General features: G+C 37.1%; 1 non-coding gene across 1 annotated transcript; it reads left to right on the forward strand.

Moving 5' to 3' along the window:
• The first annotated feature begins 1,755 nt into the window (after window positions 1-1,755).
• Window positions 1,756-1,863, forward strand: LOC148567068 (small nucleolar RNA R71). The gene has a single exon (XR_015881787.1). It is a non-coding gene; the product is annotated as a small nucleolar RNA R71 (small nucleolar RNA).
• Window positions 1,864-14,693: the final 12,830 nt, after the last annotated feature.

Here is a 14,693-nt window from a genome sequence, read left to right on the forward strand (position 1 = left end):
CATATAACTAAGAAAAATATTGTTAGATAAATAAAAATTGGGTTGCCTCCCAACAAGCGCTTCTTTAATGTCAATAGCTTGACAGTGGGCTCTCATGGAGCCTCACAGATGTGCAGAGCATTGTTGAAACTCTCCAACACCAAACTTAGAGTTTGGTTGTGGCCTCCCAACACCAAACTTAGAGTTTGACTGTGGGGGCTTGGGTTGACTCTGCTTTGAGAGAAGCTTTTTCTGCTTCCTCTCCATGGTTGCAGAGGGAGATCCTTGAGTTTTAAATACAAGGGAGTCCTCATTCCATTGAAGGACTATTTCACCTCTGTCAACGTCAATCACAGCTCTTGCTGTGGCCAGGAAAGGTCTTCCTAGGATGATGGATTCATCCTCTTCCTTTCCAGTATCCAGGACTATGAAATCAGCAGGGATGTAAAGGCCTTCAACCTTTACTAACACGTCCTCTACTTGTCCATAAGCCTGTTTTCTTGAACTGTCTGCCATCTCTAATGAGATTTTAGCAGCTTGCACCCCATAGATTCCCAGTTTCTCTATTACAGAGAGGGGCATGAGGTTTATTCCTGAACCAAGGTCACACAGGGCCTTAAAGATCATGGTGCCTATGGTACAAGGTATTATGAACTTTCCAGGATCCTGTCTCTTCTGAGGCAATGTCAGTTGATCCAGATCACTTAGTTCATTGATAAACAAGGGAGGTTCAACTTCCCAAGCATCAATGCCAAATAATTTGGCATTCAGCTTCATGATTGCACCAAGAAACTTGGCAGTTTGCTCTTCAGTAACATCCTCATTCTCTTCAGAAGACGAATACTCATCAGAGCTCATGAAGGGCATAAGGAGGTTCAATGGAATCTCTATGGTCTCTAGATGAGCCTCAGAGTCCTTTGGTTCCTCAGAGGGAAGCTCCTTATTGATCACTGGACATCCCAGGAGGTCTTCCTCCTTGGGATTCACGTCCTCTCCTCTCCTCACAGGTTTGGCCATGGTGCTTATGTCAATGGCCTTGCACTCTCCTTTTGGATTCTCTTCTGTATTGCTTGGGAGAGTACTTGGAGGGATTTCAGTGATCCTTTTACTCAGCTGGCCCACGTGTGCTTTCAAATTTCTAATGGAAGACCTGGTTTCATTCATGAAACTCACAGTGGCCTTAGATAGATCAGAGACTAGATTTGCTAAATTAGAAGCATTTTGTTCAGAGTTCTCTGTCTGTTGCTGAGTGGATGATGGAAAAGGTTTATTATTGTTAAACCTGTTTCTTCCACCATTATTAAAGCCTTGTTGAGGCTTTTGATCCTTCCATGAGAAATTTGGATAATTTCTCCATGATGATTTATAGGTGTTTCCATAAGGTTCACCTAAGTAATTCACCTCTGCTATTGCAGGGTTCTCAGGATCATAAGCTTCTTCTTCATAAGTAGCCTCTTGAGTACTGTTGGATGCAGCTTGCATTCCATGCAGACTCTGACAGATCATATTGACTTGCTGAGTCAATATTTTATTCTGAGCCAATATGGCATTCAGAGTATCAACTTCAAGAACTCCCTTCTTCATAGGCGTCCCATTACTCACAGGATTCCTTTCAGAAGTGTACATGAACTGGTTATTAGCAACCATGTCAATGAGTTCTTGAGCTTCTGCAGGCGTTTTCTTTAGGTGAATGGATCCACCTGCAGAAGTATCCAATGACATTTTTGATAGCTCAGATAAACCATCATAGAATATACCCAGGATGGTCCATTCTGAAAGCATGTCAGAAGGACACTTTTTGGTCAACTGTTTGTATCTTTCCCAAGCTTCATAGAGGGATTCACCTTCTTTCTGTCTGAAGGTTTGAACATCAGCTCTAAGCTTGCTCAGCTTTTGAGGAGGAAAGTACTTGGCTAAGAAAGCCGTGACCAGCTTATCCCAAGAGTTCAGGCTGTCTTTGGGTTGAGAATCCAACCATAATCTAGCTCTGTCTCTTACAGCAAAGGGGAAAAGCATGAGCCTGTAGACTTCAGGATCTACTCCATTAGTCTTAACAGTATCACATATCTGCAAGAATTCAGTTAAGAACTGAAAAGGATCTTCAGATGGAAGTCCATGAAACTTGCAGTTCAGCTGCATCAGAGAAACTAATTGAGGTTTCAGCTCAAAGTTATTTGCTCCAATAGCAGGAATGGAGATGCTTCTTCCATGTAAATTGGAATTAGGTGCAGTAAAGTCACCAAGCATCTTCCTTACATTATTATTATTTTCGGCTGCCATCTCCTTTTCCTATTCGAAAATTTCTGAAAGGTTATCTCTGGATTGTTGTAATTTAGCTTCTTTTAATTTTCTCTTCAGAGTCCTTTCAGGTTCTGGATCTGCTTCAACAAGAATATTCTTGTCCTTGCTCCTGCTCATATGACAAAGAAGAGGGCACAGAAAAAATAATAATAATAATATGGATCCTTTATACCACAGTATAGAGATCCCTGTGTGAGTAGAAGAAGAGGGGGAGACAAAGAATGTAATATAATGGAAGAAACACAACTGTGAGGAGGGTTGAGATGTGAGATGAGATGTTAGTAGATGAATAAATAAATAGACTAAGATGGGAGAGGGAGAATTTTCGAAAATAATTTTTGAAAAAGGGTTAGTGATTTTCGAAAATGGTTTTTGAAAAATGTTAGTATTTTTCGAAAATTTTTAAAATCAAAAATAAAAATAAGAACAATTAGTTAATTAAAAAGAAATTTTTGAAAAAGAGGGAAGATATTTTCGAAAATTAGAGAGAGAGAGTTAGTTAGGTAGTTTTAAAAAAGTTAAGAAACAAAAAAAAAAGTTAGTTAGTTAGTTGAAACAAATTTTGAAAAGATAAGAAATTAGGAGGTTAGAAAAGATATTTTGAAACCAACTTTTTGAAAAGGGTAAGATAAGAAGATATTTTAGAAATTAGTTTTGAAAAAGATTTAATTTTTAAAATCTCAATTAATGACTTGATTCATAAGAAATCACAAGATATGATTCTAGAACTTAAAGTTTGAATCTTTCTTAACAAGCAAGTAACAAACTTCAAATTTTTGAATCAAAACATTAATTGATTATGTTATTTTCGAAAATTTGATATAAAAATAAAAAAAAAGATTTTTGAAAAATATTTTTGAAATTTTCGAAAATAACTAAGAATTTTGAAAAAGATTTGATTTTTGAAAAAGATTTTGAAAAAGATAAGATTTTCAAATTGAAAATTTGATTTGACTCATAAGAAACAACTTGATTTTAAAAATTTTTGAAAAAGTCAATCCAAATTTTCGAATTTGATGAGAGAAAATGGGAAAGATATTTTTTTGATTTTTTGAAATTTTTATGATGAGAGAGGAAAACACTAAAGAGATGCAATGCATGAAATTTTTAGATCAAAACATGTGATGCATGCAAGAATGCTATGAATGTCAAGATGAACACTAAGAACACTATGAATGTCAAGATGAACATCATAGACACAATTTTGAAAAATTTTTAATGCAAAGAAAACATGCAAGACACCAAACTTAGAATTCTTTAATGCTTAGACACTAAGAATTCAAGAATGCATATGATAAACATGAAAAGACACAAAACAAAAAATCATCAAGATCAAACAAGAAGACTTACCAAGAACAACTTGAAGATCATGAAGAACACTATGAATGCATGAAATTTTCGAAAAATGCAAGATGCACATGCAATTGACACCAAACTTATAACATGACTCAAGACTCAAACAAGAAACACAAAAATTGTTTTTGATTTTTATGATTTTCTAATTTTTTTGGATTTTTTTTTCGAAAATTATATGAAAAAGAAAAAATAAGGATTCCAAAATTTTTAACATGAATTCTAGGAATCTTGCATTCTTAGTCTAAAGCTTCAGTTCGGGAATTAGACATGGCTCACTAGCCAGCCAAGCTTTCAATGAAAGCTCCGATCTAAAACACTAGACATGACCAATGGCCAGCCAAGCTTCAGCAGGTGAATCAGGAACAGCAGCAGGTGGATTAGCAACAACTAGCTTGCTCTTGATAACAAATTGCTGCCTCAGTCCAAATAAATTTAGACATGGCTTTATAGCCAGCCAGGCTTCACATGCTTCATGAAACACTAGAATTCATTCTTTAAAAATTTTGAATACAATTTTTGAAAACATTTTTTTTTCGAAAACAAAGGAGAAAATTTTGAAATATTTTTGAAAAATTTTTGAAAAGAAAACAAAAAGAAAATTACCTAATCTGAGCAACAGGATGAACCGTTAGTTGTCCAAACTCGAACAATCCCCGGCAACGGCGCCAAAAACTTGGTACGCGGAATCGTGATTACACTTTAATTATGTAAAATTCATTGCTCTTTCTTTCCCTGAAAATGGCGCCAAAAACATGATGCCAAGACCATGGTTCACAACTCCGTGTAACTAACCAGCAAGTGCACTGGGTTGTCCAAGTAATACCTTACGTGAGTAAGGGTTGAATCCCACGGAGATTGTTGGTATGAAGCAAGCTATGGTCACCTTGCAAATCTCAGTTAGGCAGATATAAATTGATAATGGTGTTTTCGAATAATAATTAATAGAATAGGGATAGAAATACTTATGTAATTCATTGGTGAGAATTTCAGATAAGCGAATAGAGATGCTTTCGTTCCTCTGAATCTCTGCTTTCCTGCTATCTTCATCCAATCAGTCTTACTCCTTTCCATGGCTGGCTTTATGCAAGGGCATCACCGTTGTCAGTGGCTACATCCCCTCCTCTCAGTGAAAATGATCAACGCACCCTGTCACGGCACGACTATTCATCTGTCGGTTCTCGATCATGCTGGAATAGGATTCACCCTCCTTTTGCGTCTGTCACTAACGCCCAGCACTCGCGAGTTTGAAGCTCATCACAGTCATTCAATCATTGAATCCTACTCGGAATACCACAGACAAGGTTTAGACTTTCCGGATTCTCTTGAATGCCGCCATCATTCTAGCTTACGCCACAAAGATTTTGGTTAGGAGATCTAAGAGATACTCATTCAGTCTAAGGTAGAACGGAAGTGGTTGTCAGGCACGCGTTCATAGGGAATGATAATGATTGTCACGTTCATCACATTCAGGTTGAAGTGCGAATGAATATCTTAGAAGCGGAATAAGATGAATTGAATAGAAAACAGTAGTACTTTGCATTAATCTTTGAGGAACAGCAGAGCTCCACACCTTAATCTATGGAGTGTAGAAACTCTACCGTTAAAATTACATAAGTGAAAGGTCCAGGCATGGCCGAGATGGCCAGCCCCCAAAACGTGATCAATAGATCAAAAGATAATCCAAAGATGTCAAATACAGTAGTGAAATGTCCTATTTATAATAAACTAGCTACTAGGGTTTACAAGAGTAAGTAATTGATGCATAAATCCACTTTCGGGACCCACTTGGTGTGTGCTTGGGATGAGCTTTGAGTGTTGCATGTGTAGAGGTCCTTCTTGGAGTTGAACGCCAGCTTTTGTGCCAGTTTGGGCGTTCAACTCTGGTTTTGGATCTTTTTCTGGCGCTGGACGCCAGAATTGGGCAGAGAGCTGGCGTTGAACGCCAGTTTACATCGTCTATTCTTGGCCGAAGTATGGACTATTATATATTGCTGAAAAGCCCTGGATGTCTACTTTCCAACGCAATTGGAAGCGCGCCATTTCGAGTTCTGTAACTCCAGAAAATCCACTTTGAGTGCAGGGAGGTTAGAATCCAACAGCATCAGCAGTCCTTCTTCAACCTCTGAATCTGATTTTTGCTCAAGTCCCTCAATTTCAGCCAGAAAATACCTGAAATCACAGAAAAACACACAAACTCATAGTAAAGTCCAGAAATGTGAATTTAACATAAAAACTAATGAAAACATTCCTAAAAGTAACTAGATCCTACTAAAAACATACTAAAAACAATGTCAAAAAGCGTGTAAATTATCCGCTCATCAATGGGTCAGAAAAGTATTTGCGCAATATTGATACGTGAAAAACTGGATGAATCATAGATAACTCAGGCAGCAATGCCAAGCGATAAGCAAATGCATCTATTATGTCCAATATCTCAAATGGGCCAATATAACGAGGACTAAGCTTCCCTCTCTTTCCAAACCTCATCACTCCCTTCATAGGTGACACCCTAAGAAACACTTGATCACCCACTAAAAATTTTAAGTTACACCTCCTATTATCAACATAAGCCTTCTGCCTACTTTGAGTTGCTAATAAACATTCTCTTGTTAAGCGAACATTCTCAATTGCATCTTGTACCAAATTCGGCCCCAAAAGCTTAATCTCACTGACCTAAAATCACCCAATAGGTGATCTACATCTCTTTTCATAAAGAGTCTCAAATGGTGCGAATTGAATGCTGACTTGAAAACTATTATTATAAGAGAACTCGATCAAAGGTAGATAGTTGTCCCAATTTTTACCAAAATCTAGAACACAACACCTTAACATGTCTTCCAATGTTTGGATCGTCCTCTCCAAATTTTCATCGTTTTGAGGGTGAAAATTTATACTATGATCTAAACAAGTTCCTAACGCTCTCTGAAAAAATTTTCAAAAATAAGAGGTGAACTGAGGTCCGTGATCTGAAATAATGGATACTGGAATTCTATGTAGTTTAGCTATCTTATAAACATAAAGTTAAGCATATCGAGCTGCACTAAAAGTTGTTTTCACCGGAAGAAAGTGGACTTACTTTTTCATTCTATCCACAATTACCCAAATTGAATCAAAACCTTTAAACCTACGAGGTAAACCTGTTACAAAATCTATCATAATATTTTTCCACTTCCATTCAGGTATCTCAATTTGTTGTAATAATCCAGCGGGCCTTTGATATTTAGCCTTAACCTGTTGGCAAGTTAAGTAATGAGAAACAAAAATTTCCATGTCTTTCTTATTGCCTTCCCACCAAAACAATTATTTCAAATCTTGATACATCTTGTTGGAGGTTGGATGAACCGTGTACTTAGAATTATGAGCCTCCTCCAAAATAGCTTTCTTCAAGTTGTGGTTATCTGGCACACATAAGCGTTGCCCACAACGCAAAACATCTTGATCAAGAGAAAAGTTTGAGTTCTTCCCATTACGGACATCTTGCATAAGCTTCTTTAACTTCGAGTCATCACTTTGTGCAGACTTGATCTGTTCTATCAGGGAGGATTGGGCTTGGACATGTGCTAAGAAAACTCCTGATTCTCCGAGGTCAAATTGGATTCCACCAGCCTCTAATTGGTGGACTTCTTTAACAATTCCTTGCAAGAGTGATATGGGCCAAACTATCCATCGACTTTCTACTAAGGGCATCCGCCATAACATTTGCCTTGCCATGATGATACCAGATGGTACAATCATAATCTTTTAGCAACTCCATCCATCTTCATTGCCTCAAATTCAAATTTTTTTGTTGAAATATATACTTCAAACTCTTGTGGTCTGTATAGATCTCACATGTCTCACCATAAAGGTAGTGCCTTTAAATCTTCAAAGCAGAAATGACCGTTGCCATTTTCAAATCATTAGTTGGATAATTCTACTCATGCTTCTTGAGTTGTCGCGAGGCATAGGCAATAACGCGGCTATACTGCATCAATACACAACCAAGTCCTATCCGAGATGCATCATAAAAGATTGAGAATCCCCCAAACACGGAAGGTAAAACAAGGACAGACGCTGAGGTTAGACAAGCCTTAAGTGTCTGGAAACTTTTCTCACAAGCTTCTGATCATTGAAACCTTACATTCTTCTGGGTTAACTTGGTTAATGATTGATGAGCGGATATTTTATATGCTTTTTGGCATCATTTTCATATAGTTTTTAACATGTTTTGTTTAAGTTTTATTAAGCTTACATAGATTTTAGTGTAAAATTCACATTTTTGGATTCTACTTTGAGCTTGTGTGTTTTTATGCAATTTAGGGTATTTTTTGGTTGAAATTGAGAAGTTGGAGCAAAAGTCTAATTCAAAGACAGAGAAAGCACTGTAGATGCTGTCCGGATCTGACCTCCTTGCACTCGAAAGAGCTTTTCTGGAGCTACAGAAGTCCAAATGGAGCGTTCTCAATGGCTATAGAAAGCTAACATCTAGATATTTCTAGCAATGTATAATAGTCTATACCTTGCTTCAGAATTGAAGGCTCAAAACTGGCATTCAACACCAGCATCCTGCCCTATTCTGGCATCCAACGCCCAAAGGAGAAGAAACCAGTGTCCAACGCCCATAAAGGTCCCCCTAGCCAGTGTTCAACACCCTAGAGGCCTCCTAGCACGTGGATCTCAATCAATATCAGTCCAAACACTCACCAAGTGGGCCCCAGAAGTAGATTTTAGCACTAAAAAATTGTTTTACCCTTCTTAATGTAATCCTTAGTCATTAGTTTAGTATTTAAAGACTTTTACACCTCTCATTAGAGGGGGGACGCACACTTTACAAGTTTTAATGATTGTATTTTCTATCAGTATGAGTTTCTAAACCTCCTAGATTGAGGGGAAGAACCCTGCTGAGATTTATGGATTAATAAAAGTATTAATGTTCTATTTCAATCCGTGTTTGATTCCCTATTCTAAGATGTATCTTCGTTCTTCATTCTATGACCGCGTGCCTGACAACCACCCGTGTTCTTCTTGGGTTTGTGTGACTACATAACTGGAAGCATTGAACCACCAGCGTGATTATACATCTCTTAGACAGCTAATCCACGACTTCGTTGGGGCCTTCTCGAAACATCAGTTCAGCCGAGGTTTGGGGAGATTAGAGTCTTTGTGGTAGAGGCTAGAACCCAAAGGCGCAACATTATCTGATCCGGAAGATTTGACCTTGTCTGTGGCATTTTGAGTAGGATCATTAAGGAAAATGGACTGTAGGAGCTTCACCCTCAATCAGAATGGATCCATACTAACCCTGGGGTTCAGATCTAGAGGAGCATTGATGACCTCTTAACCGGCGTTGATCACATACAGCCTGTCATAGAAGAAATCATTCACAGTTGAAGAAGACAGTAAGACCAGAATTAATCCAGAAGAACAAAGCATCTCCAAGTTTTAACCCATCTTCTTATCATTATAAATATATCAACCTAGTTAAGATCTCTTTATTTTTTTTATGCTTTTAACCAAATCCAACAACTCTTCTATCCGCCTGACTAAGATCTACAAGATAACCATAGTTTGCTTCAAATCATAATCCTCATGGAATCGACCCTGACTCGCTCAGGTATTACTTGGACGACCCAGTGCACTTGCTGGTTCAATTGTACGAAGTGTGGAAATTCGTGCACCAATGGTGCAGAAATTCTCGACAAGTGCTTGATGAATTGCCGATAGTAGCTGGAGAACCCTAGAAAGCTACAGATTTTCGTCACTGCAGTAGGCTTTGGCCACTTCTGAACGGCTTCAACCTTCTTTGGATCGACCATGATTCCATCTTTTGATACAATGTGCCCCAAAAATGTCACTTGATCAAGCCAAAACTCACATTTAGAAAACTTAGTATAAAGCTTGTGATCCCTTAAGGTTTGTAACACAATCTTTAAATGATACTCGTGTTCCGTAGCACTTTTTGAATGCACCATGTTATCGTCCATGGAGACAATAACAAAACGATCTAAGAAAAATTTGAAGACTCGATTCATCAAATCCATGAAAGCTGCTGGCGCATTCGTCAAACCAAAGGACGTTACTAAGAACTCATAGTGTCCATAGCGGGTACAAAAGGCAGTTTTTGGAATGTCTCCCTATTTTATCTTCAATTGATGGTACCTTGACCACTGGTCAATTTTTGAAAAACAAGTAGCTCCTTGATGTTGATCAAACAAATCCTCAATCTTTGGCAACAGATACTTGTTGCGATTAGTTATCTTATTGAGCTGATGATACTATAGTCCACACATAGTCGCATCGTTCCATCCTTCTTCTTTACAAATAGAACAGGAGCTCCCCACGGAAAAGCACTAGGACAAATGAATCATTTCTCCAGCATGTTTTCCAATTGAACCTTTAATTTTCTAACTCAGTTGGAGCCATACAATAGGGAGGAATAGACACAAGCTGGACTCTCAGGGCTAATTATATGGAAAATTCAACTTCGCGGTTAGGTGGCATCCCTGGTAGTTCATCAGGAAACACGTCGGAAAATTCTCTAACCATAGGAACCTGATCAAGACTAGGCACTTCAGCATCAACGTCTCTAACAAATGCCAAAAATCCTTGGCTCCCCTTATCCATTAATTGCATAGCACTCATCGATGAGATGATGCTAGCTAAAGTGGGATAATCGCCACCCTTAAAAATAAAAGGTGAGATACCTGGAATGTCAAATTTCACAATTTTGGAGTAACAACTCACATCAGCATGACAAGCTGCTAACCAATCCATGCCTAGGATAACATCAATATCTTTCATTGGTTCTAGAAGAATTAAGTGAGTTAAGGTATCAACTATATTAATTCTAACAACACAAGACTGAAACACGACTCGAACCATCGTGGAGACTCCAAGTGGAGTGCCAACATGAAATGGTTAGGATAACAATTCAGGTTGTTTATCGAAATGAGATGCAAGATATGGAGATACATATGAATAATGAGAACTCGTATCAAATAATACTCGAGCATCTAAAGAACAAACTTGTAAAGTACCTGCCACCATAGCATTAGAAGCTTGAGCATCCTGACGTGTTAAAGCGTACACACGTGCCTAACCTCTCTCTCTCTAACTTCCTCTTCTATTATAAATCTGACCCTTGCCATCAGCTCCTCTGCCACTAGGACCAGAAGAATTTCCAATAGACATATCTAAAGATGATGGCATTGGTGTTGTCGAACGTGCAATACCTGGAGCAAAGCCTCCTCTTGAATTAGGGCAATCTCTCCTAAGATTATCAGATTGGCCACAACCAAAACATGCTCCAGTGGCCTTGAAACATATACTGGAATGGTAAGTCCCACACTGCTGGTAGTAGGGCTGAGTTGACCTTGTTTGATTAGAACCTTTTGCACTAGATTGACAGGTGTCGCTAACAAAAGGTTTTGGACTTGAAACACTCATGGAAACAGATCCAGAAGAAGCAACCCCTCCAAAAGATGTTTGAGGACAAGATCGATAACCCGAATAACCTTGCTGATTAGCCTGACCTTGATTAAGCTGAAATCCTCCTAATCTAGATCCACCAAAAAATTGTCCCTTCATCTTAGGCTTCTTACCAACATCTTTATAAGCATTTCTCTCCACTATCCCAGCTTCAATTCCATAAGCAGAGTTTAGGATGTCCTTAAAAGACCTGCGTCTGAGCTTAGGTATAAGAGTAGTGAACATAGGCTCTGCCAACCCACGAACGAACCGACGAACTTTCATCTCTTCTAACGGAGTTTCCGGGGATTGTTTGAGTTTGGACAACTGACGGATTATCTTGTTGCTTAGATTAGGCATTGTCTTTAATTTTGTTAGAGTCTTTTATTTTATTTTCTTTTTTTTTCAAAAAATCAATTTTTTTTCAAAAATCTTTTCTTTTCTTTGTTTAATCTTTGTTTTTGGTTTGAGTCTTTTGTTTTTGTTCTTGTTGAAAATTTCAAATTTCTTTGAGTCTTTTTCTAAAAACTTTCAAAAATAGTGTTCTTTGTTTAATTCTTTTGTCAATCTTTAAGTTTGGTGTCTTCTTGTGTCTTTTCTTTATAATTTTTGAAAATTGTGTCTTTGGTTTTAAAAAATTTTAAGTTTGGTGTCTTTTGTTCTTGGTGTTCTTCTTGTTCTTCAAAGTGTTCTTGCTTTTCTTCTTGTTTAGATCTTAAAATTTTTAAGTTTGGTGTCTCTTGGTGTTTTTCTTAGCAATTTTCGCACACTAGGTGTTCTTAGATCTAAAAATTTTAAGTTTGATGCCTTTTTGTTGTTTTTCACTTTCTTCATTAAATTAAAAAATAAAAAATATCTTTTCTATCTTTATTTTAATTAATTTTCAAAAATTTCAAATAAAATTTCAGATTTTAATTTAAAAAATCACATCTTTTTCAAAATCTTATCTTATCTTTTTATCTTTCTTTAAAATTCAAAAATATTATCTTATCTTATTTCAAATTCAAATTTTAAAAAGTCAACTTCAAAATTCAAAATTTAAATTTAAAATTTCAAATTCAAACCTTTTCAAAAATCAAATCTTTTTCAAATCTTTATCGTATCTTGTTTCAAATTCAAAATTCAAAATTTAAAATTTCAAAATTTAAAATTTAAAATTCAAATTTAAAAGTTCAAAATTTAAATTTCAAAATTCAAAATTTCAAATCTTTTTAAATTAGAAACTAACTTTTTTATTTTGATTTCAAATCTTTTTAATTTAAAACTTATCTTCTCTTAACTTTCCTATCTTATCTTTCTTACCTAACCTATCTTATCTTTTCTATCTTATCTTCTTTTAAATTTTAAAATTAAATCTTTTTCAAATCTTTTCAATTCTTATCTTATCTTGTTGAACTTTTTCAAATATTTTCAAAATCAAATCTTTTCTAATCTTCTATCTTATCTTGTTTTCAAATCTTTTCTTAATTAGTTACTTGTTTTCTCTTTTTTCTTTTTCAAAACTTCCTAACTAATTTCTCTCTATTTTAATTTTTGAAATTTCTTCTGCTATTTCTCTCTCTTCTATTTTTGAAAATTCATCAAATGATTTTTAAATCTTTTTTTATTAAATAGCTTCTATTTTCGAATTGCGTTAATAAATAAAATAAAAATAAAAATATTTTAATTCTGGTTTATCTTTTACTTCTAATTTTCGAATTCTTCTTTTCTCTTATTTGAATTCTTCTTTTCTCCTCTCTATATTCATTCTTCTTTCCTTTCTTCATTACATCTCACAGGGAGTCATCTGTTCTTGAACATAGAGCTCCCATTCTCCTTCTTCCTTGTTTTCTTTTTTTTTTGTTTATGACCAGAAACAGGGATAAAGAGCCTCTCTTTAATCTTGATCCTGAACCTGAGAGGACTTTAAGGAGGAGCTTACAAAAAATTAAAGCACAACACTCCTGAAGAAACCTTTCAGAAAATTTCGAATAGGAAGGTGAAGACATGGCAACCGAGCCTAATCATGAAGGAGAGGCAAGAAAGGTTCTTGGTGACTTCACCATGCCTACCTTTGATTTTTATGGCAGAAGCATCTCTGTAACTGCCATCAGAGCTAACAACTTTGAGATTAAGCCTGAGGTAGTCTCTCTTCTACAACAGAATTGCAAGTTCTATAGACTTCCACTAGAAGATCCACACCAATTCCTGTCAGAATTCTTGTAAATCTGTGACACTGTTAAGACCAATGGAGTGAATTCTGAGGTCTATAGACATATGCTCTTTCCCTTTACTGTAAGAGACAGAGCTAGGATATGGTTGGATTCTCAACCAAAAGAGAGCCTAGACTCTTGGAAAAAGTTGGTCAATGCTTTCTTGGCCAAATTCTTTCCTCCTCAAAGGATGAGCAAAATTAGAGTAGAAGTTCAAACCTTCAGACAAAAAGAAGGTGCATCCTTCTATGAAGCTTAGGAAAGATACAAGCAACTAATCAGGAGGTGTCCTCTTGACATACTCTTAGAATGGTCTATCCTAGAAATTTTCTACGATGGTCTGTCTTAGATGTCCAAAATATTATTAGACAGTTCTGCAGGTGGATCACTTCACTTGAAGAAAACGCCTGCAGAAGCAAGAGAACTCATTGAGATGATTGCAAAGAACCAATTCATGTACACCTATGAGAAAAATCCTGTGAACAATGGGATCCCTCAGAAGAAAAAAGTTCTTGAAGTTGATACTCTGAATGCCATATTGACTCAGAACAAGATCTTGACCCAGTAGGTTAATATGATCTCTCAGCATTTGACTGGAACGCAAGCTGCAGCTGGCTGCAATCAAGAAGCTTCTTCTGAAGTAGAAGCTTATGATCCTGATCAACCCACCATGGAGGAGGTGAATTACATGGGAGAACCCTATGGAAACACCTACAATCCTTCATGGAGGAATCATCCTAACCTTTCACGGAAGGATCAACAGAAGCCTCAGCAAGGCTTCAATAATAATCAAGGTGGAAGAACCCAAAATAGGTTCAACAACAGGCCACCATTCGCATCTTCTCAAGGGAATATGGAGACTCCTAAGAAGAGCATTTCTGACTTAGCCATTCTAGTCTCCAGCCTCTCTAAGACCACTCATAGTTTCATAACTGAAACAAGATCCTCCATAAAAAATTTGGAGGTACAGATTGGTCAACTAAGCAAGAGAATCACTGAGACTCCTCTTGACACTCTTCCTAGTAACACTGAAGTAAACCCAAGAGAAGAGTGCAAGGCCATCACCATAGAGGTAGCAGCTGAATATGGAGAGAATGGGATGGCATTGAACACCAGTGAGGAAGACCTCACTGGGTGTTCAATGCCCAAATTGGCCAAGAGCCTGGCATTGAATGCTAGTGAAGAAGCCCTCATTGGGTGTTCAACGCCCAAACAGGTAGGGAACCTGGCATTGAACGCCAGGAAGGATGTCCCTCATGGGCGTTCAATGCCAAACTTGGTAAGGAACCTGGCGTTTAACGCCAATGAAGGGGTGCATGATAGGTGTTCAACGCCCAAAGAGCCACAAAAGCTGGCGTTACATGCTAGTAATGGCACACCTCCCAAATGTTCATTACCTACTGAAGTTATTCATATCTA

This window comes from Arachis ipaensis, chromosome B4 (assembly GCF_059453495.1).
Source record: "Arachis ipaensis isolate K30076 ecotype BB chromosome B4, ASM5945349v1, whole genome shotgun sequence".
Lineage (NCBI taxonomy): Eukaryota > Viridiplantae > Streptophyta > Magnoliopsida > Fabales > Fabaceae > Arachis > Arachis ipaensis.